The 22,849-nt window shown below is 43.0% G+C and overlaps 1 long non-coding RNA gene across 1 annotated transcript; it reads right to left on the reverse strand.

Annotated features, from left to right (window-relative positions):
* Positions 1-348: 348 nt before the first annotated feature.
* LOC106611190 (uncharacterized) lies at positions 349-1,039 on the reverse strand. The gene is made up of 2 exons (XR_001330071.2): positions 923-1,039; positions 349-652 (listed from the first exon to the last, which is right to left on the reverse strand). It is a non-coding gene; the product is annotated as an uncharacterized lncRNA (long non-coding RNA).
* Positions 1,040-22,849: the final 21,810 nt, after the last annotated feature.

Consider the following 22,849-nt stretch of genomic DNA (forward strand, 5'->3'; position numbering starts at 1 on the left):
GAAGCCCTCAATGTGAACATACCATAGAATAACTACAAAAATAGAATACAATTAAATTCAATCAAAAGAAGTACAACTTGTACATATCAAATATGGATCAATGTGATGTGCCAATATGCATGTCCATTATGCAGGTCCCTAAGGTCAATATTACAAAACGTTCAGAAAACCATTCTCTTTGCGTTTAACACTATGATCTGCAATTAAGTTTTGAATTGCGTTAAACCCATGCTAAAGGCAAGAAACGTCCTTCTGTACTGAGGTGACAGCAGTAAATAAGTATTAACTGCTTAGAGTTGATGCTAAATGTGGTGACAGAGATGTATATTGTAATGAATAAAAAAAAGGAATCATTAGGATATTTTATTGTTAGAACAACATGTTGCATGTTGATGGGATGTTAGTAAACTATTCTCTGTGCAATACATGTGACTTTTAACCACCTCACTGAAGTGATCTGTAGTCCAGCTGGTCGCTTGAGAACAGAATCTGGGAGGTGACTGAAGTCTTCACATTGCATCCTCATCACCTTGAATGGTTTTGCTGGTTGTTTCTCGTATGGGACAGTGTAGAAACTGTTGAACAGATGCAGCTTGCGCTCATCAATCAACTTTCCACAATCCTTTCTGCACGTCGTGGAACACGCTCTTCCCTGCAGGATACAGTGTAACGTTACATATAACTAGCTAGCTACTGTAGCCATGTCGAATCATCCGGTGGATGGACAAAAAGTAGCTAGCTATGTTTCTTCTATAATCTAGCAATAACATTTGTAACGATAATGTATAAGTTAGTAGCCAACGAACTTTAGCTAATATGTTTTCTCTATAGTTACAAATTAGACAACCCAGAACATACATGTTAGTTACTGTACTCTATAGCTAGCTAGCTTGATTGTTTGATATACGGTTCTTCCACATACCTCTTTTGGACAGCTTTTCCCATTTTTTTCTTGACCCTTACGATTTGTATAGGGTTTTCCCGCATCCCGTAAGATCTTCCTTTGCCTGTCTTTCCATTCTTTTAGTTTTGTTTTACGTTTCTTTCCCACATTTCGGTGATTTTCATCAGCAACAGAAAAGTTGTGCGCTTGTCCGTCCATTCTGAGTGGTGCACATAAACGGTTATTCCACGAGAGCCTATCTTTAAATTTAAACATATTGTTAATTAGCGCGTGGAAAGCTTGTGAAACCGGTTCACTATAGAAAAAGGGTGTCCAATAATGATTTTTCATGTATATCTCGTTTTTTTGAAAAATGTCACATATACGGTTCTTCGTCTGTAGGATTCAATTAATGGATTGTACTATCAATAGGATATTTATGTATTGTATTATCAATCTGATATTATCTAAGGCAGTTTGTTTTCCATGTCCACTGTTCCAGCATTATATATTAATAGGCTTTAGAGGGGAAACATCAAGCACACTCAGTTCCCCCATTTTGAAGTCATGATCCAAACAACTTTCCCACTCTTGCCCGGCCATTTAGTTTGTTGGGGAATAATGCTAGATTTTTTGTGTAAAGCTGTTGATTGGTTTCTACAATGCACTTGCGAAACCAACATTCCAGCCAGGCATTCGTAGCATTTAAATGACTTCTCAGATGTTTTGTTTCTCAAATCAGGTAAAACACTTGAACATGGGTGGGGGCTTGTATCCGCTTGTATTCCAATGGCTCTATCTGCATCTCTTATCAGAAATCAAACCATCCCCCTGGCCTCGTTCTGCTGACAGGCTACAAAGGAGCACCAAATCCCCTTAGAACACTGCTTTATCACTTCACTTCCATTGATTAGATGGGTCTTTTTCAATTAGTTTTCCTTCAGACTGAGCCAACAGCAAGAGAGGAAGGATGTAGTGTCTGTCATCTCAGAAGGACAAGTAATACAGTACAATCTTCAACATGACGGCCGCAACACAACAGTGCAGCCCATCTTCAACTCTAATAACCCAGGTCTACAGAAGGAATAAAGTAATGAAGACCAATGATGATAGCTAGAGTACGAAGTATTATTGGAACCACATTGTCACTTTTGGAGGCATGAACCAATGTTTCCTGCCTCTGTAGCGGCTCCAGTAACACTGTTTCCTGCCTCTGTAGTGGCTCCAGTAACACTGTTTCCTGCCTCTGTAGTGGCTCCAGTAACACTGTTTCCTGCCTCTGTAGTGGCTCCAGTAACAGTGTCTCCTGCCTCTGTAGTGGCTCCAGTAACACTGCCTCTGTAGTGGCTCCAGTAACACTGTTTCCTGCCTCTGTAGTGGCTCCAGTAACACTGTTTCCTGCGTCTGTAGTAGCTCCAGTTTCACTGTTTCCTGCCTCTGTAGCGGTTCCAGTAAATGTGTTTTTAACCTGTTAGGGCTAGGGGGCAGTATTGATACAGCCGGATAAAAAACGTACCCGATTTAATCTGGTTACTACTCCTGCCCAGTAACTAGAATATGCATATAATTATTGGCTTTGGATAGAAAACACCCTAAAGTTTCTAAAACTGTTTGAATGGTGTCTGTGAGTATAACAGAACTCATATGGCAGGCCAAAACCTGAGAAGATTTCATGCAGGAAGTGGCCTGTCTGAGAAGTAGTGTTTCATCTTGGCTCTTTTTATTGAAGACTCAGGATCTGTGCAATAACGTGACACTTCCTACGGCTCCCATAGGCTCTCAGAGCCCGGGAAAAAGCTGAACGATATCGAGGCAGGCTCTGGCTGAAACACTTTATCGCTTTTGGCAAGTGGCCGCTCAGAGTACTATGGGCTTAGGCGCGTGCCCGAGTCGACCGAATGCTTTCTTTTCTTTTGTCTGTTTACCTAAACGCAGATTCCCGGTCGGAATATTATCGCTTTTTTATGAGAAAAATGGCATAAAAATAGATTTTAAACAGCGGTTGACATGCTTCGAAGTACGGTAATGGAATATTTAGAATTTTTTTGTCACTTATTGCGCCATGCTCGCCACCCTTATTTACCCTTTCGGATAGTGTCTTGAACGCACGAACAAAACGCCGCTGTTTGGATATAACGATGGATTATTTTGGACCAAACCAACATTTGTTATTGAAGTAGAAGTCCTGGGAGTGCATTCTGACGAAGACAGCAAAGGTAATAACATTTTTCTTATAGTAAATCTGACTTTGATGAGTGCTAAACTTGCTGGGTGTCTAAATAGCTAGCCCTGTGATGCCGGGCTATCTACAGAGAATATTGCAAAATGTGCTTTCACCGAAAAGCTATTTTAAAATCGGACATATCGAGTGCATAGAGGAGTTCTGTATCTATAATTCTTAAAATAATTGTTATGCTTTTTGTGAACGTTTATCGTGAGTAATTTAGTAAATTCACCGGCAGTGTTCGGTGGGAATGCTAGTCACATGCTAGTCACATGCTAATGTAAAAAGCTGGTTTTTGATATAAATATGAACTTGATTGAACAAAACATGCATGTATTGTATAACATAATGTCCTAGGGTTGTCATCTGATGAAGATCATCAAAGGTTAGTGCTACATTTAGCTGTGGTTTGGGTTTATGTGACATTATATGCTAGCTTGAAAAATGGGTGTCTGATTATTTCTGGCTTGGTACTCTGCTGACATAATCTAATGTTTTGCTTTCGTTGTAAAGCCTTTTTGAAATCGGACAGTGTGGTTAGATTAACAAGAGTCTTATCTTTAAAATGGTGTAAAATAGTCATATTTTTGAAAAATTGAAGGTTTTGCATTTCTAAGGTATTTGAATAACGCGCCACGGGATTACACTGGCTGTTGAGTAGGTGGGATGCAAGCGTCCCACCTAGCCCATAGAGGTTAACATTTCCACTTTCCAAGCTTACTGGCAGAGAATGTACTGTTCAGTTATTCATTATTTCGACCCCTTTGGTTTAAGTTCATGTACTCCCCTAATAATTTATCTAGTTTTGTGTCATCTCATAGACCCCTGGTGTAGAGGAGATGCAAGGACCTTCTGTCCAAGGTCAACCAAGTTGGGCCATCCCCAGAGACTGTGCCGTGTGCCTTGCAAAAGTATTCATCCCCCTTGGCGTTTTTCCTGTTTTGTTGCATTACAACCGGTCATGTAAATGGATTTCTTTTTGGATTTAAATTTAATGGACATACACAAAATAGTCCAAATTGGTGAGTTGAAATGAAAAAAAATTACTGAAAAGTGGTGCATTCACATATATTCACCCCCTTTGCTTTGAAGCCCCTAAATAAGATCTGGTGAAACCAATTACCTTCAGAAGTCAAATAATTTATTAAATAAAAGTCCACCTGTGTGCATGATCTGTCACATGATCTCAGTCTATATACACCTGTTCTGAAAGGCCCCAGAGTCTGCAACACCACTAAGCATGAGGCATCACTAAGCAAGCGGCACCATGAAGACCAAGGAGCTCTACAAACAGGTCAGGGACAAAGTTGTGGAGAAGTACATATCAGGGTTGGGTTATAAAAAAATATGACATTTTTAACATCCGACAGAGCACCATTAAATTCATTGTAAAAAAATTCAAAGAATATGGCACAACAAAAAACCTGTCACGAGAGGGCCGCCCACCAAAACTCACCGATCAGGTAAGGAGGGCATTAACCTCTTATGGCTAGGGGGCAGTATTTTCACGGCTGGATAAAAAACGTACCCGATTTAATCTGGTTACTAATCCTACCCAGTAACTAGAATATGCATATACTTATTATATATGGATAGAAAACACCCTAAAGTTTCTAAAACTGTTTGAATGGTGTCTGTGAGTATAACAGAACTCAAATGGCAGGTCAAAACCTGAGAGATTCCTTTACAGGAAGTGGCCTGTCTGACCATTTCTGGAACTTCTTTGCCATCTCTATCTTTTACAAAGGATCTCTGCTCTAACGTGACACTTCCTACGTCGTCCATGGGTGCTCAGAGCCCGGGAAAAACCTGAATGTCGTCATCCCAGCCCCAGGCTGAAACACATTATCGCCTTTCTCAAGTGGCCGATCAAGGGACTGTGGGCTTAGGCGCGTGACCTGGCCACCCCTGTCTTTGTGATTTTTTCCTCTGTTTGCCGAAAAGGAGATTCCCGGTCGGAATATTATCGCTTTTCTATGAGAAAAATGGCATAAAAATTGGTTTTAAACAGCGGTTGACATGCTTCGAAGTACGGTAATGGAATATTTAGAATTTTTTTGTCACGAATTGCGCCATGCGCGCGACCCTTCTTTACCATTTCGGATAGTTTCTGGGACGCACGAACAAAACGTCGCTATTCGGATATAACGATGGATTATTTTGGACCAAACCAACATTTGTTATTGAAGTGGCAGTCCTGGGAGTGCATTCTGACGAAGACAACAAAAGGTAATCAAACTTTTATAATAGTAAATCTGATATTGGTGAGTGCTAAACTTGCCGGGTGTCTAAATAGCTAGCCCGTGATGGCTGGGCTATGTACTTAGAATATTGCAAAATGTGCTTTCACCAAAAAGCTATTTTAAAATCGGACATATCGAGTGCATAGAGGAGTTCTGTATCTAATTCTTAAAATAATTGTTATGCTTTTTGTGAACGTTTATCGTGAGTAATTTAGTAAATTGTTAGCAAATTCCTCCGGAAGTTTGCGGGAGGTATGCTAGTTCTGAACATCACATGCTAATGTAAAAAGCTGTTTTTTGATATAAATATGAACTTGATTGAACAAAACATGCATGTATTGTATAACATAATGTCCTAGGTGTGTCATCTGATGAAGATCATCAAAGGTTAGTGCTGCATTTAGCTGTCTTCTGGGTTTTTGTGACATTATATGCTAGCTTGAAAAATGGGTGTCTGATTATTTCTGGCTTGGTACTCTGCTGACATAATCTAATGTTTTGCTTTCGCTGTAAAGCCTTTTTGAAATCGGACAGTGTGGTTAGATAAAGGAGAGTCTTGTCTTTAAAATGCTGTGAAATAGTCATATGTTTGAAAAATTGAAGTTTTTGTATTTTTGAGGAATTTGTAATTCGCGCCACGCCTATCATTGGATATTGGAGCAGGTGTTCTGCTAGCGGAACGTCTAGATGTAAGAGGTTAATCAGAGAGGCAACATAGAGACCAAAGACAACCTTGAAGGAGCTGCAAACCTCTACTGCGGAGATTGGAGTTTCTGTCCATAAGACCACTTTAAGATGTATACTCCACATAGCTAGGCTTTATGGAAGAGTGGCCAGAAAAAAAGCCACTGCTTCAAGAAAAAAAAATAAGCAAACACGTTTGGTGTTCGCCAAAAGGCATGTGGGAGACTCCCCAAACATATGGAAGAATACACTCTGGTCAGATTTGACTAAAATTGAGCTTTTTGGCCATTAAGGAAAACGCTATGTCTAGGGCAAACCCAACACCTCTCATCACCCTGAGAATACCATCCACACAGTGAAGCATGGTGGTGGCAGCATCATGCTGTGGAGATGTTTTTCATTGGCAGAGACTGGGAAACTGGTCAGAATTGCGGGAATGATGGATGGCGCTAAATACAGGGAAATTCTTGAGGGAAACCTGTTTCAGTCTTCCAGAGATTTGAGACTGGGACAGAGGTTCACCTTCCAGCAGGACAATGACCCTAGGCATACTGCTAAAGCAACACTTGAGTGGTTTAAGGGGAAACATTTACATGTCTTGGAATGGCCTAGTCAAAGTCCAGACCTCAATCCAATTGAGAATCTGTGGTATGATGTAAAGATTGCTGTACACCAGCGGAACCCATCCAACTTGAAGGAGCTGGAGCAGTTTTGCCTTGAAGAATGGGCAAAAATCCCAGTGGCTAGATGTGCCCAGCTTATAGAGACATACCCCAAGAGACTTGCAGCTGTAATTGCTACAAAAGTTGTCTCTATCTCCCCCTCCCCCCCCCAAAGTATTGACTTTGGGGGGGAGAATAGTTATGCACGCTAAAGTTTTTTTTGTTGTGATATTTCTTGTTTGTTTCACCCCCAAAAATATTTTGCATCAACAAAGTGGTAGGCATGTTGTGTAAATCAAATGATACAACCCCCCCCCAAAAAAAAAACATTTTATTTCCCGGTTGTAAGGGAAAACTTTGAAAAAATGCCAAGGGGGGTGAATACTTTTGCAAGCTGCTGTACTGTGAGTATACCTCTATAGCAGCATTTCCCAAACTCAGTCCTCATGACCCCAATGGGCACATGTTTTGGTTTTTGCCATAACACTACAGTGCTGATTCAACTAAATGTGCACGCCTTTGGGAAACCCTGCCCTAAATAGAGGACATTCAGAGGCCATTCAATTGGAATAATAGGCTTGACAACACGCTAGAAATGGCCAAAAGAACAGGAAAGGAAAAAACAACAACCTTGTAATGTATTCTCGCATTTCTCTGAACTTCGTCTCCATCTAAAAATAGATTGAGAGAGCGGGTGAACCAGAGAGCCAGAGTGAGCCTCCTGGAAGTTTTTGTCATAACATTAAAATAGGATGACAATTTACACTCTAATATGAAAGAAGAGTAGTTCAATGGTGGGCTATGTGCTAGAGTTAACTAGAGTTCAGAAGAGAAGGGGAGAGATGGAGGATGGCTACAATTAAAAGCGCGATACAGCTTGGAGTGTAAGGCTGGCTGACTTCGCCCTTCTGCTCTGACAGGAGAGAGGGATCGGGAAGAGACAAAGTCATCTCCCTCCCTATACTTTCTTGTGCATGTTGGGAAGTGGAAGGGAGGAGGGGTATGCCCCAGCTGCAACCCTGCTCCTTGGCTTCGTCAAACTGACAACCAGGGCAAAGGCATACAGGAAGGGAGCAAATTACATTAACCAATCCGATGGCAGAGGATGGTGGCTTTTCCTTTTCACAGACGCCAGGCAGGGAATTTTCCTCAAAGCGCAAAAATGCACACAAGTAAGCATGGAGACACATAAACCACACACACACACGCCACTCCAAACCCCACACCACACCACACACCACACCCTACACCACTGCTATTATTGTAGAGTGGAAACGTATAGGAGAAACAGTGGCTCAGCCGCGAAGTGGTAGGCCACACAAGCTCACAGAACGGGAGCGCCGAGTGCTGAAGCACGTCGCAAGTTAAAATCGTTTGTTATTGGTTACAAACCTTACTACCATCAGCACATGAACTGTCCATCAGGGGCTTAACGGAATGGGTTTCCATGGCTTATTAGCAGCGCAGAAGCCTAAGATCACCATGGGCAATGCCAAGCATCGGCTGGAGTGGTGTAAAGCTTGCCGCAATTGGACCCTGGAGCAGTGGAAACACATTCTCTGGAGTGCCGAATTACTCTTTACCATCTGGCAGTCCAATGGATGAATCTGTGTTTGGTGGATGCTAGGAGGAAGCTACCTGCCTGATTCCATAGTGCCAACTGTAAAGTTTGGTGGAGGAGGAATAATGGTCTGGGGCTGTTTTTCATGGTTTAGGTAGGCCCCTTAGTTCCAGTGAAGGGAAAAGTTAATGCTACAGCATTCAATGACATTCAAGACAATTCTGTGATTGCAACTTTGTGTCAACAGTTTGGGGAAGGCCCTTTCATGTTTCAGCATGACAATGCCCCCGTGCACAAAGTGAGGTCCATACAGAAATGGTTTGTTGAGATCGGTGTGGAACTTGACTGCCATGCACAAAGCCCTTACGTCAACCCCACCTTTGGGATTAATTGGAACACCGACTGCGATGCAAGCCTAATCGCCAAACATCAGTGCCCGACCTCATTAATGCTCTTGTGGCTGAATGGAACCAAATCCCTGCAGCAATATTCCAACATCTAGTGGAAAGCCTTCCCAGGTTATAGCACTAAAGGGGGGACCAATTGTATATTAATGCCCATGATTTTGGAATGAGATGTTTGATGAACACGTGTCCACATACTTTTGGTCTTGCTATATACACTGCTCAAAAAAATAAAGGGAACACTTAAACAACACAATGTAACTCCAAGTCAATCACACTTCTGTGAAATCAAACTGTCCACTTAGGAAGCAACACTGATTGACAATACATTTCACATGCTGTTGTGCAAATGGAATAGACAACAGGTGGAAATTATAGGCAATTAGCAAGACACCCCCAATAAAGGAGTGGTTCTGCAAGTGGGGACCACAGACCACTTCTCAGTTCCTATGCTTACTGGCTGATGTTTTGGTCACTTTTGAATGCTGGCGGTGCTTTCACTCTAGTGGTAGCATGAGACGGAGTCTACAACCCACACAAGTGGCTCAGGTAGTGCAGCTCATCCAGGACGGCACATCAATGCGAGCTGTGGCAAGAAGGTTTGCTGTGTCTGTCAGCGTAGTGTCCAGAGCATGGAGGCGCTACCAGGAGACAGGCCAGCACATCAGGAGACGTGGAGGAGGTCGTAGGAGGGCAACAACCCAGCAGCAGGACCGCTACCTCCGCCTTTGTGCAAGGAGGAGCAGGAGGAGCACTGCCAGAGCCCTGCAAAATGACCTCCAGCAGGCCACAAATGTGCATGTGTCTGCTCAAACGGTCAGAAACAGACTCCATGAGGGTGGTATGAGGGCCCGACGTCCACAGGTGGGGGTTGTGCTTACAGCCCAACACCGTGCAGGACGTTTGGCATTTGCCAGAGAACACCAAGATTGGCAAATTCGCCACTGGCGCCCTGTGCTCTTCACAGATGAAAGCAGGTTCACACTGAGCACGTGACAGACGTGACAGAGTCTGGAGACGCCGTGGAGAACGTTCTGCTGCCTGCAACATCCTCCAGCATGACCGGTTTGGCGGTGGGTCAGTCATGGTGTGGGGTGGCATTTCTTTGGGGGGCCGCACAGCCCTCCATGTGCTCGCCAGAGGTAGCCTGACTGCCATTAGGTACCGAGATGAGATCCTCAGACCCCTTGTGAGACCATATGCTGGTGCGGTTGGCCCTGGGTTCCTCCTAATGCAAGACAATGCTAGACCTCATGTGGCTGGAGTGTGTCAGCAGTTCCTGCAAGAGGAAGGCATTGATGCTATGGACTGGCCCGCCCGTTCCCCAGACCTGAATCCAATTGAGCACATCTGGGACATCATGTCTCGCTCCATCCACCAACGCCACGTTGCACCACAGACTGTCCAGGAGTTGGCGGATGCTTTAGTCCAGGTATGGGAGGAGATCCCTCAGGAGACCATCCGCCACCTCATCAAGAGCATGCCCAGGCGTTGTAGGGAGGTCATACAGGCACGTGGAGGCCACACACACTACTGAGCCTCATTTTGACTTGTTTTAAGGACATTACATCAAAGTTGGATTAGCCTGTAGTGTAGTTTTCCACTTTAATTTTGAGTGTGACTCCAAATCCAGACCTCCATGGGTTGATAAATTGGATTTCCATTGATTATTTTTGTGTGATTTTGTTGTCAGCACATTCAACTATGTAGAGAAAAAAGTATTTAATAAGATTATTTCTTTCATTCAGATCTAGGATGTGTTGTTTAGGTGTTACCTTTATTTTTTTGAGCAGTATATATATATATATATATATATATATATATATATATATATATATATATACACATACAGTGCCTTCGGAAAGTATTCAGACACCTTGATTTTTCCACATTTTGTTATGTTACAGCCTTATTCTAAAATGGATTCAAATGTTTTTTCCCCTCATCAATCTGCACACAATGCCCCATAATGACAAAGAAAAACAATTATTTATTTTTTTGCAAATTTATTACAAATAAAAAACTAAAATCTATCATTTACATAATATTCAGACCCTTTACTCAGTACTTTATCGAAGCACCTTTGGCAGAGATTGCAGTCTTCTTGGGTATGATGCTACAAGTTTGGCAAACCTGTATTTGGGGAGTTTCTCCCATTCTTCTCTGCAGATCCTCTCAAGCTCTGTCAGGTTGGATGGGAAGCTTGCTGCACAGCTATTTTCAGGTTTTCATCAATGATATCTCTGTACTTTCATCTTTCCCTCGATCCTGACTGGTCTCCCAGCATGTTGCTGCCATCACCGTAGGGATGATGAGCGGTGCCAGCTTTCCTCCAGACATGACGCTTGGCATTCAGGCCGAAGAGTTCAATCTTGGTTTCTTCAGACCAGAAAATCTTGTTTCTCATGGTCTGAGAGTCCTTTAGGTGCCTTTTGGCAAACTCCAAGCTGGCTGTTATGTGCCTTTAACTGAGGAGTGGCTTCTTTCTGGCCACTCTACCATAAAGGCCTGATTTGTGGGGTGCTGCAGAGATGGTTGTCCGTCTGGAAGGTACTCCCATCTCCACATGGGAACTATGGAGCTCTGTCAGAGTGACCATCATGTTCTTGGTCACCTCCCTGACCAAGGCCCTTCTCCCCTACTCAGTTTGGCAGGCAGGAAGCTCTAGGAAGACTCTTGGTGGTTCCAAACTTCTTCCATTTAAGAATGATGGAGGCCACTGTTTTCTTGTGGACCTTCAACGCTAGAGACAGTTTAAGGTATCCTTCCCCAGTGCCGTGACACAGTCCTGTCTCTAAGCTTTATGGACAATTCCTTCGACCTCATGGCTTGATTTTTGCTCTGACATGCACTGTCAACTGCGGGACCATATATAGACAGGTGTGTGCCTTTCCAAATCATGTCCAATCAATTGACTCTACCACAGGTGAACTCCAATAAAGTTGTAAAAACATCTCAAAGATGATCAATGGAAACAGGATGCACCTGAGTTCAATTTCGAGGATAATAGCAAAGGATCTGAATAGTTCTGATTTTTATCTTTGGTTTGTCATTATGCGGTATTGTGTGTAGACTAATGAGGATTTAAAAAAAAAATCAATTTTAGAATAAGACTGTAACGTAACAAAATATGGAGAAAGGGAAGGGGTCGGAATACTTTCCGAATCCAAAATATAAAATTTAACCTCTATGGGCTAGGTTGCGTCCCACCTACTCAACAGCCAGTTGAATCCTGTGGCGCGTTATTCAAATCCTTAGATATGCTATTACTTCAATTTTTCAAAAATATGACTATTTTACACCATTTTAAAGACAAGACTCTCGTTAATCTAACCACACTGTCCGATTTCAAAAAGGCTTTACAACGAAAGCAAAACATTAGATTGTCAGCAGAGTACCGAGCCACAAATAATCAGACACCCATTTATCAAGCTAGCATATAATGTCACATAAACCCAAACCACAGCTAAATGTAGCACTAACCTTTGATGATCTTCATCAGATGACAACCCTAGGACATTATGTTATACAATACATGCATGTTTTGTTCAATCAAGTTCATATTTATATCAAAAACCAGCTTTTTACATTAGCATGTGACTAGCATGTGACTAGCATTCCCACCGAACACTGCCGGTGAATTTACTAAATTACTCACGATAAACGTTCACAAAAAGCATAACAATTATTTTAAGAATTATAGATACAGAACTCCTCTATGCACTCGATATGTCCGATTTTAAAATAGCTTTTCGGTGAAAGCACATTTTGCAATATTCTCAGTAGATAGCCCGGCATCATAGGGCTAGCTATTTAGACACCCAGCAGGTTTAGCAGTCACCAAAGTCAGATTTACTATAAGAAAAATGTTCTTACCTTTGTTGTCTTCGTCAGAATGCACTCCCAGGACTTCTACTTCAATAACAAATGTTGGTTTGGTCCAAAATAATCCATCGTTATATCCAAACAGCGGCGTTTTGTTCGTGCATTCTAGACGCTATCCTAAAGGCTAAATAAGGGTGACGAGCATGGCGCAATTTGTGACAAAGAATTCTAAATATTCCATTACCGTACTTCGAAGCATGTCAACCGCTGTTTAAAATCAATTTTTATGCCATTTTTCTCATAAAAAAACGATAATATTGCGACCGGGAATCTGCGTTTAGATAAACAGACAAAGGAAAACAAAGCATTCGGTCGAAGCGGACACGCGCCTAAGCCCATAGTACTCTGAGTGGCCACTTGCCAAAAGCGATAAAGTGTTTCAGCCAGAGCCTGCCTCGATATCGTTCAACGTTTTCCCGGGCTCTGAGACCCTATGGAAGACGTAGGAAGTGTCACGTTATTGCACAGATCCTGAGTCTTCAATAAAAAGAGCCAAGATGAAACACTACTTCTCAGACAGGCCACTTCCTGCTTGAAATCTTCTCAGGTTTTGGCCTGCCATAGGAGTTCTGTTATACTCACAGACACCATTCAAACAGTTTTAGAAACTTTAGGGTGTTTTCTATCCAAATCCAATAATTATATGCATATTCTAGTTACTGGGCAGGAGTAGTAACCAGATTAAATTGGGTACGTTTTTTATCCAGCCGTGTCAATACTGCCCCCTAGCCCTAACAGGTTAACCGCAACATGGAATGATTTCAAAGATTTTACTGAGTTACAGTTCATATAAGGAAATCAGTCAATTGAAATAAATTCATTAGGCTCTAATCTAGGAATTCAACATGACTGGGTGGGGGCTCAGCCATGGGTGGGCCTGGGAGGGCATAGGCCCATCCTCTTGGGAGCCAGGCCTACCCACTGGGGAGCCAGGCCCAGCCAATCAGAATGGGTTTTTCCCCACAAAAGGTATTTATTACAGACAGAAACACTCCTCAGTTTCATCAGCTGTCTGGGTGGCTGGTTTCAGACGATCCCACAGGTAAGAAGCTGGATGTGGAGGTCCTGGGCTGGTGTGGTTACACGTGGTCTGCGGTTGTGAGGTGAGTTGGACGTACTGACAAATTATCTAAAACGATGTTGGAGTAGGCTTATGGTAGAGAAATGAACATCACATTTTCTGGCAACAGTTCTGGTGGACATTCATGCAGCCAGCATGCCAACTGCACTCTCCCTCAAAACGTAAGACCTCTGTGGCATTGTGTTTTATGACAAAACTGCACATTTTAGGCACATCACAAGGTACGCCTGTGTAATGATCATATTATTTAATCAGCTTCATGATATGCCAAAGGAGAAATGCTCACTAATAGGGATGTAAACAAAGTATTGCACAACATTTTAGAGAAAAAAGCTTTTTGTGCATCTGGAACATTTCTGGAATCTTTTATTTCAGCTCATGAAACATGGGACCAACACTTTACATATTGCATACCTCAGACTGGTGCGAAGGATCATCTTCCAATAGGACAACGACACTAAGCACACAGCCAAGACAATGCAGGAGCGGCTTCTGGACAAGTCGCTGAATGTCTGAGTGGCCCAGCCAGAGCCCGGACTTGAACCCGACCGAACATCTCTGGAGAGACCTGAAAATAGCTTTGCAGCGATTCTCCCCATCCAATCTGACATAGCTTGAGAGGATCTGCAGAGAAGAATGGGAGAAACTCCCCAAATGCAGGCGTGCCAAGCTTGTAGTGTCATACCCAAGAAGACTCAATGCTTTAATCGTTGCCAAAGTTGCTTCAACAAAGGACTGAGGTAAGAGTCTGAAAACTTTTGTTCATCTAAAAACCTGTTTTTGCTTAGTCATTATGGGTTATTGTGTGTAGATTGATGAGGGGGAAAACAAGGGGTGTATATATATATATATACACACATATGTGTGTATGATGGGATGGGATGTATAGACAATATGGACAGTATATGGATAGAATATATAGTGTATCTGAAGAATAGTATATTAACCCTTGGTTAAACAGTTTGAGCTGAAACAATTCAACAATCAAAGAGCTCATGTGCCTGATATTCTTTCCTTCCAAAAATATGTACATATTTTAACGTTCTGTTTCATCATTCAAGCCTACACTCTTAGAAAAAGGGTCCTAAAAGGTTTCTTTGTCTGTCCCCATAGGATAATCGTTCATGCTTACAGGTATAACCCTTTGTGGAAGGGGTTCTACATGCATCCCAAAAAAGTCCTACCCGGACCCAAAAAGTGTTCTTCAAACGGTTCCCCTATAGGGACAACCAAAGAACCATTTCAGGTTATATATAGCACCTTTCTAAGAGTGTACACAACCAGCATCCTCAGTTCAGGTTAATTTTTTTTCTTCAGCCAAACATAGTCTTTATGTAATTAACGTGTATTATCCTTCTGACACGATTCTGTAATTAGAATTCTGCTGCAGGAGAAGAGAGAAGACAAATGAGGAATGTTAATTTTAGCCCCTCTGTCCATTCCCTCCATTCTCTCTCTCTCCACCTCCCTCTATGTCTGCCCACTGATTATTTTAATCAAGACTTACTGTGGTGTTAATGAGTGTGTCAGACAGTGGGCAGACAGAGAGCAAGAGAGTGAGAGAGTGAGGGAGAGAGGGAGAGGCGGAGGTGGAGAGAGAGGAGAGTTGTCAAATAGTGGGCAGAGAGGATACTCCTGTGATGGACAGATCTGGAGGAGGACAGGAAAAATACTGATATCACTTCATTTAAAGTCTGGAGGTAAAATAATGAATGAATTATACCAGCAGGCTTTAAGTAACCCAGCAGGCTTTAAGTAAACTGCCCTGGCCAAACCTGACACACACCAACACACAGGGGGAAAAATACATATAAAATGGATGTCAGACAGACAGATGTACCAACCGCCCATAGACTGATCAGACAGATATGTGATTCTATGACCAAACACACAAACATACCTATTTTTTCAGCATAGATGGAGAGAGGAAATGAGAGGAGAGAGAAGAAAGGAGAGAGAAGAGGAGAGAAGAAAGAGGATAGAATAGAGAAAATAGTATAGAGGAGAGAAAGGAGGATAGAGAATATATGATAGAGGAGAGAAGAGAATATATGATAGAGGATAAGAGAAAGGATAGAGGAAAGAGGATAGAAGAGAGATGATAGAGGAGAGGAGAATAGAGAGAGAAGAGGATAGAGAGAGAGAGAGAGAGCAAGCGCGCTCATGGGATCTTCTGCAAAAAAATTGAATTAGAGTTGATTAAATGCAGATCAAATTAGATTTTTTTTCACATTGCCTTGTACAGGATATTGCCCACAACATCAAAACATTCAATCCAAATCATAATTCGATGCCTAAAACCTTGATTTTGGACAAAATTACATGAATGGATAATTACTACAAACTATCAAGAAAAACTTCTAACAAACCTATTATGTCAGCGTATATAGATGAGAGGATAGAGGAAAGGGTAGAGGAGAGGCTAGAGTATAGAAACTAGTATAGAAGAGAGAAGAAGATAGAGGCTAGAGAAGAGAGCATAATACAGAGGAGAGAAGAGGATAGAGGGGAGAGAAAAGAGGATAGTATAGCTGAGAGCAAAGAGGATAGAGGAGAGCAAAGAGGATAGAGGAGAGCAAAGAGGATAGAGAGGGAACAGATTATAGAGGAGAGAGTATAGAGGAGAGTAAAGAGGATAGAGGAGAGTAAAGAGGATAGAGGAGAGTAAAGAGGATAGAGGAGAGTAAAGAGGATAGAGGAGAGTAAAGAGGATAGAGGAGAGAGCATAGAGGAGAGAGCATATTACCTGAATGGATTATTACTACAAAGAACTATCAAAAAAACTTCTAACAAACCAAAAGATACAGGAGAAAGACAGCAAAAACCTAGAAATACCATCTAACACAAAACTAAAACTAATGTTCAGTCTAACACTGCTTCTGAAGCCAAAAAAGTAAAAGACAATCTCTAGGTAATGTTGTTATATAAAGCACAGTAAATAAGGCTACTAAACTACCAAGCTGATGGGACAAAACAGACCTGGCTGCACTTCGATTGAGATGAGGGAGAACTCTTGAGCCTGACAAGGGCAGGATATTTTCACATCCTCCCCCACCCAAATGCAGAAGCCTTTGAAGCCCCCTCCCTCTGTGCAGAGGTCATTACACTACAGTACCCCTTGGATGTTAAAAATAACACTGCATGGAATAAATACAAAAATAAGCTATTCAAGGACAATCCAGAGACATTATTTGCTGACTGCTACAAAGAGGGGAATGTAAGAAACTTAATTTTCCACACAGACCCCTGGCATGGCACAGTGCCAAATGAGCACAATGTCAAGAGAGAGGGTATTGACCCAGGGTGGAAACTCAGAATACTAGACATTGAGGAAATTGAAACAACATCTGTCAATGTGTACAAGCTTGGGACAGTAATGGTGCAGGGCATCCTCAAGCAGTTCCAGCAGGACTTTAACGGAATCAAAGAGCGAGCACAGCAGGAAAAGCTCTCTCTCGGTGACGACACCCCCATCCTGAGTGAGTCTGGTCACACCTCTTCAAACTCTCTTGCAGATGAGGATAGTCACCAACCCCAGCACTGAACACACCCAGGTCCCACAACTGCACAGCTCCTCCATCATTGAGAGGGATAAATTCACTGAGCTGGAGAGAGACATGGTGGAGCTCAGAGAGCTAGTCCACACAATCCAGACAGACCAGATCCACAAAACAGACTAGCACAACAACACCCTCCAACAAGATCTGGAGGGCGGAAGGTAGAGATGGATGGCTGTCTGAGAGAGCTGGCTACACCCCGGACTGAGGTGAGAGAACTTGAGGAGAGAGACAAACACATGGCACAGCTAACAGCACTGAAGGAGTTGAGAAAGCTGAGGTGTGACAGAGCAGGACACTAGCCAGCAGAACTTCCCACCTCAGACCAGGACCACAACACCACCATGGGACAGACAACACAGGACCCACCAATCAAGCAGACCCCCCCCCCCCTAAAAGTTCCCATGTCAGCTTCCCCAATAGCCCTCCTGACAACACCCACACATCCACTGAGGGCACACAAAAGCCAGAAATTGTGCCCCTCATTTACTAATGTCAAATACGTTCAAGAGAATAAACTTTTTCACAAACACAAAGTGGCTAAACTCTGGTGGCCAAACGCTAGGCATGCCCTGGAACTGTTGTCAGAGGACAGACTAGGGTCCCCCAGCCACATCATATTTCATAAGGGCTCAAATGACCCGAGGGCCCAGCAGGAAAGGGTGGCCACAGCACTCAAGGGAGTGAATGAAAAAGCTTCTTCCACCCATGTACAAGTGGTTATCTCCACCCTGTTTTCACGAAAATACAGTCACCTTGCCACCATAATGCAGGTGAGTGCAAGCATTTTCCGGGACTGTGCCTCAAATGTCTACCTGGCCCACGACTCTACCCTGGACTTGAATATCCTTTACGACCAGGTCCACCTCTACAAGGCTGCAATCCTAACTTTTGCCAGGACCCTGAAGGACGTCAACCTCAACCGCAGCCCCAGCACCTCACACAGGAGCAATAGAGCAACAAACACCCCGCCCCGACCAGCGAGACACCCTCCCAGACCTGCAAGACCCCCTCCCAAAGGACCTGCACTGAGAGAACCCACACCAAGAGGACCTACACCCAGACCACAGCTTCACCAGCCACACCCCAAACAAACAATGGCCACATCCTGTATAGGCCCCCAGATCAGACCTATGCCCCTTTTGCCCCCCCCCCCACAGCAAGGACCTCAAAATGACAGGCGCACATATGCCCAGGCCGTGAGTAGAGCAACAGGCCCAACGCCCACTTTTACACTTGCCCAAGCCCCATCCTGTGACCTAAGAAGTATGTATCAGATGCTCAACATGCTCTGCTCACAACTACTGTAATAGTCCGGGCCTAAACCACACAAAAAAACAACACAAGACAATTTGGAACACAAAGCTTTTACTATCTCATCCTGGAATATGCAAGGTCTGAGGTCATCTGCCTTTGGCCTAAAGAGCAGGAACCCAGAATTCATCAAAGACATTGGAAATACAGACATTAATCATCCTACAAGAAACATGGTATAGAGGAGACGGACCCACTGGTTGCCCACTAGCTTATGGAGAGCTGTAAGTCCCATCCACCAAACTACCAGGTGTGAAACAGGAAAGAGACTCAGGGGGTACGCTAATTTGGTGTAGAGCAGACTTAACCCTCTATGAAATTAGTTAAAACAGGAAAAATGTACATCTGGCTAGAAATTAATAAGGAAATTACCTCAACAGAGACAATTGTCCACATGTGTGCTACCTAGATCCCCCCAGTATAATCCCCATACTTTAACGAGGACAGCGTCTCAATCCAAGAGGAGGAGATCAACCATTTCCAGGCCCAGGGACATGTACAGTGGCTTGCGAAAGTCTTCACCCCTTTGGCATTTTTCCTATTTTGTTGCCTTATAACCTGGAATTAAAATAGATTTTTTAGGGGGTTTGTAACATTTGATTTACACAACATGCCTACCCCTTTGAAGATGCACAATGTTTTTTATTGTGAAACAAAAAAAGAAATAACACATCAAAACATACAACTTGAGTGTGGATAACTATTCACCCCCCTCCCCAAAGTCAATACTTTGTAGAGCCACCATTTGCGGCAACTACAGCTGGAAGTCTCTTGGAGTAAGTCTCTATAAGCTTGGCACATCTAGCCACTGGGATTTTTGCCCATTCTTCAAGGCAAAACTGCTCCAGCTCCTTCAAGTTGGATGGATTCCGCTGGTGTACAGCAATCTTTAAGTCACCACAGATTGTCAATTGGATTGAGGTCTGGGCTTTGACTAGGCCATTCCAAGATATTAAATGTTTCCCCTTAAACCACTCAAGTGTTGCTTTTGCAGTATAATTATGGTCATTGTCCTGCGGGAATGTGAACCTCCATCCCAATCTCAAATCTCTGGAAGACTGAAACAGGTTTCCCTCAAGAATTTCCCTGTATTTAGCGCCATCCATAATTCTTCAATTCTGACCAGTTTCCCAGTCTCTACCGATGAAAAACATCCAAAGCATGATGCTGCCACCACCATGCTTTGCGCAAGACGTAGCGTTTTCCTTGATTTCCAAAAAGCAAAATTTTAGTCGAATCTGACCTGAGCACCTTCTTCCATATCTTCTTCCTTATGTCTTTTGGCGAACACCAAACGTTTTTGCTTATTTTTTTCTTTAAGCAATGCCTTTTTTTGGGCCACTCTTCAGTAAAGCCCAGCTCGGTGGAGTGTACGGCTTAAAGTCGTCCTATGGACAGATTCTCCAATCTCCACTGTGGAGCTTTGCAGCTCCTTCAGAATTATCTTTGGTCTCTTTGTTGCCTCTCTGATTAATGCCTTCCTTGCCTGGTCTGTGAGTTTTGGTGGGCGATCCTCTCTTGGCAGGTTTGTTGTTGTGCCATATTCTTTCAATTTTTTACAATGGATTTAATGGTGCTCCGTGGGATGTTCAAAGTTTCTGATATTTTTTTAGAACCCAACCCTGACATGTACTTCCCCACAACTTTGTCCCTGACCTGTTTGTAGAGCTCCTTGGTCTTCATGGTGCCGCTTGCTTGGTGGTGGTGCCACTTGCTTGGTGGTGGTGCCACTTGCTTGGTGGTGGTGCCACTTGCTTAGTGGTGGTGCCACTTGCTTAGTGGTGTTGCAGACTCTGGGGCCTTTCAAAACAGGTGTGTATATATACTGAAATCATGTGACATTTAGATTGCACACAGGTGGACTTTATTTAAGTAATTATTTGACTTCTGAAGGTAATTGGTTGCACCAGATCTTATTTAGGGGCTTCATAGCAAAGGGGGTGAAAACATATGCATGCACCACTTTTCCGTAGGTTAATTGTTTTTAAGTTTTTGAAACAAGTTTTTTTTTTCATTTCACTTCACCAATTTGGACTATTTTGTGTACGTCCAATACATGAAATCCAAATAAAAATAAATGTACATTACAGGTTGTAATGCAACAAAATAGGAAAAATTCCAAGGGGGATGAATACATTTGCAAGGCACTGTACTAGTCTGTGGCGATCTAAATGCCATAACTGGGCAAGAACCCGACACTCTCAGCACACACGTGACAATATTCCCCCCCAAATTTGCCCCCATAGACACAACTATGACAAAACAACCAACAAAAATGGGTCACAACTCCTGTAGGTCTGTCACACGCTGGGTCTGTACATAGTCAATAGTAGACTTAGAGAAGACTCCTATGGTAGGTACACCTACAGCTCATCCCTTTGCAGTATTACTGTAGATTACTTTATCACTGACCTCAACCCAGACTCTCTCAGAGTGTTGACAGTCAGCCCACTAATACCCCTATCAGATCACAGCAAAACCACAGTCAGGAACATAGCAATACTCAATCATGAGGCATCAAATCCAAAGGAACTGCACAATATTAAGAAATGCTGTAGATGGAAGGAAAGTAGTGTAGAAACCTACCAAAAAACAATTAGGCAAAAAGCCTAAACATCACATTTGACCTTTCAGCTTCCCTATCAAATCAAACATCTTCAAGCAGACAACCAAAGAAAAATGGTTTGATGGAGAATGCAAAAACCTAAGAAAGAAATTGAAAAACGTATCCAACCAAAAACATAGAGACCCAGAAAATCTGAGTCTGTCACACCCTGATCTTTGCAGAGGACACAACAGTGGTAGGCCTGATCACCGACAACAACGAGACAGCCCATAGGGAGGAGGTCAGAGACCTGGCCATATGGTGCCAGGACAACAACCTCTCCCTTAACGTGATCAAGACGAAGGAGATGATTGTGGACTACAGGAAAAAGAGGACCTAGCACGCCCCGATTCTCAACGACGGGGCTGCAGTGGAGCAGGTTGAGAGCTTCAAGTTCCTTGGTGTCCACATCACCAACAAAGTAACATGGTCCAAACACAACAAGACAGTCGTGAAGAGGGCACAACAAAATCTATTTCCCCTCAGGAGACTGAAAATATTTGGAATGGGTCCTCAGATCCTCAAAAGGTTCTACAGCTCTATCATCGAGAGCATCCTGAGTGGTTGCATCACTGCCTGGTATGGTAACTGCTCGGCCTCCGACCTCAAGGCACTACAGAAGGTAGTGCGAACGGCCCAGTATATCGCTGGGGCCAAGCTTCCTGCCATCCAGGACCTCTGTACCAGGTGGTGTCAGAGGAAGGCCCTAAAAATTGTCGAAGACTCCAGCCACCCAAGTCATAGACTGTTCTCTCTGCTACCGCATGGCAAGCGGTACCAGGGCGCCAAGTCTAGGTCCGTGAGGCTTCTAAACAACGTCTACCTCCAAGCCATAAGACTCCTGAACATCAAGTCAAATGGCTACCCAGACTATTTGCCGTGACCCCCTCACCCCCTCTTAACATCACTGCTACTCTCTGTTGTCATCTATGCATGGTCACCTTAATAACTCTACCTACATGTACATACTACCTCAGATAACCGGTGCCCGCACACATTGACTCTGTATCGGTACCCCCTTGTATATAGTCTCGCTGTTGTTATTTGACTGCTGCTCTTTAATTACTTGTTACTTTTATTCTTATTCTTAACTGTCGTTTTTGAAACTGCATTGTTGGTCAGGGGCTCGTCAGTAAGCATTTCACTATAAGGTCTACACCTGTTGTATTCGGAGCATGTGACTAATAAAATGTGATTTGATTTGATCTGTTTCACCTGTCTTTGTGCTTGTCTCCACCCCCGCCAGGTTTCGCCCATCTTCCCCATTATCCCCTGTGCATTTATAACTGTGTTCTCTGTTTGTCTGTTGCCAGTTCGTCTTGTCAAGCCTAGCAGGGTGGTTTTCTTAGTCCTGTTTCATTGAGCCCCTGTTTTCTAGATGTATGGATAAACCACTTCTCCAATCTTTTTGGCCCTAAAACAAATAACAAACGGCAAAAACATGTACATGATCAAATACAAATCTTAGAATCTACTACTAAAGAATACCAGAACCCACTGGATTCTCCAATTACATTGAATGAACCACAGAACAAAATACAAACCCTCCAACCCCAAAATACCTATGGGTGTTGATGGTATCCTAAATGAAATTATAAAATATACAGACCACAAATTCCAATTGGCTATACTTGAAATCTTTAACACCATCCTTAGCTCTGGCATCTTCCCCAAATATTTGGCACCAAGGACTGATCACCCCAATACACAAAATTGGAAACACATTTGACCCCAATAACTACCATG

Source organism: Salmo salar, chromosome ssa01, assembly GCF_905237065.1.
Source record: "Salmo salar chromosome ssa01, Ssal_v3.1, whole genome shotgun sequence".
Taxonomy (NCBI): Eukaryota; Metazoa; Chordata; class Actinopteri; order Salmoniformes; family Salmonidae; genus Salmo; species Salmo salar.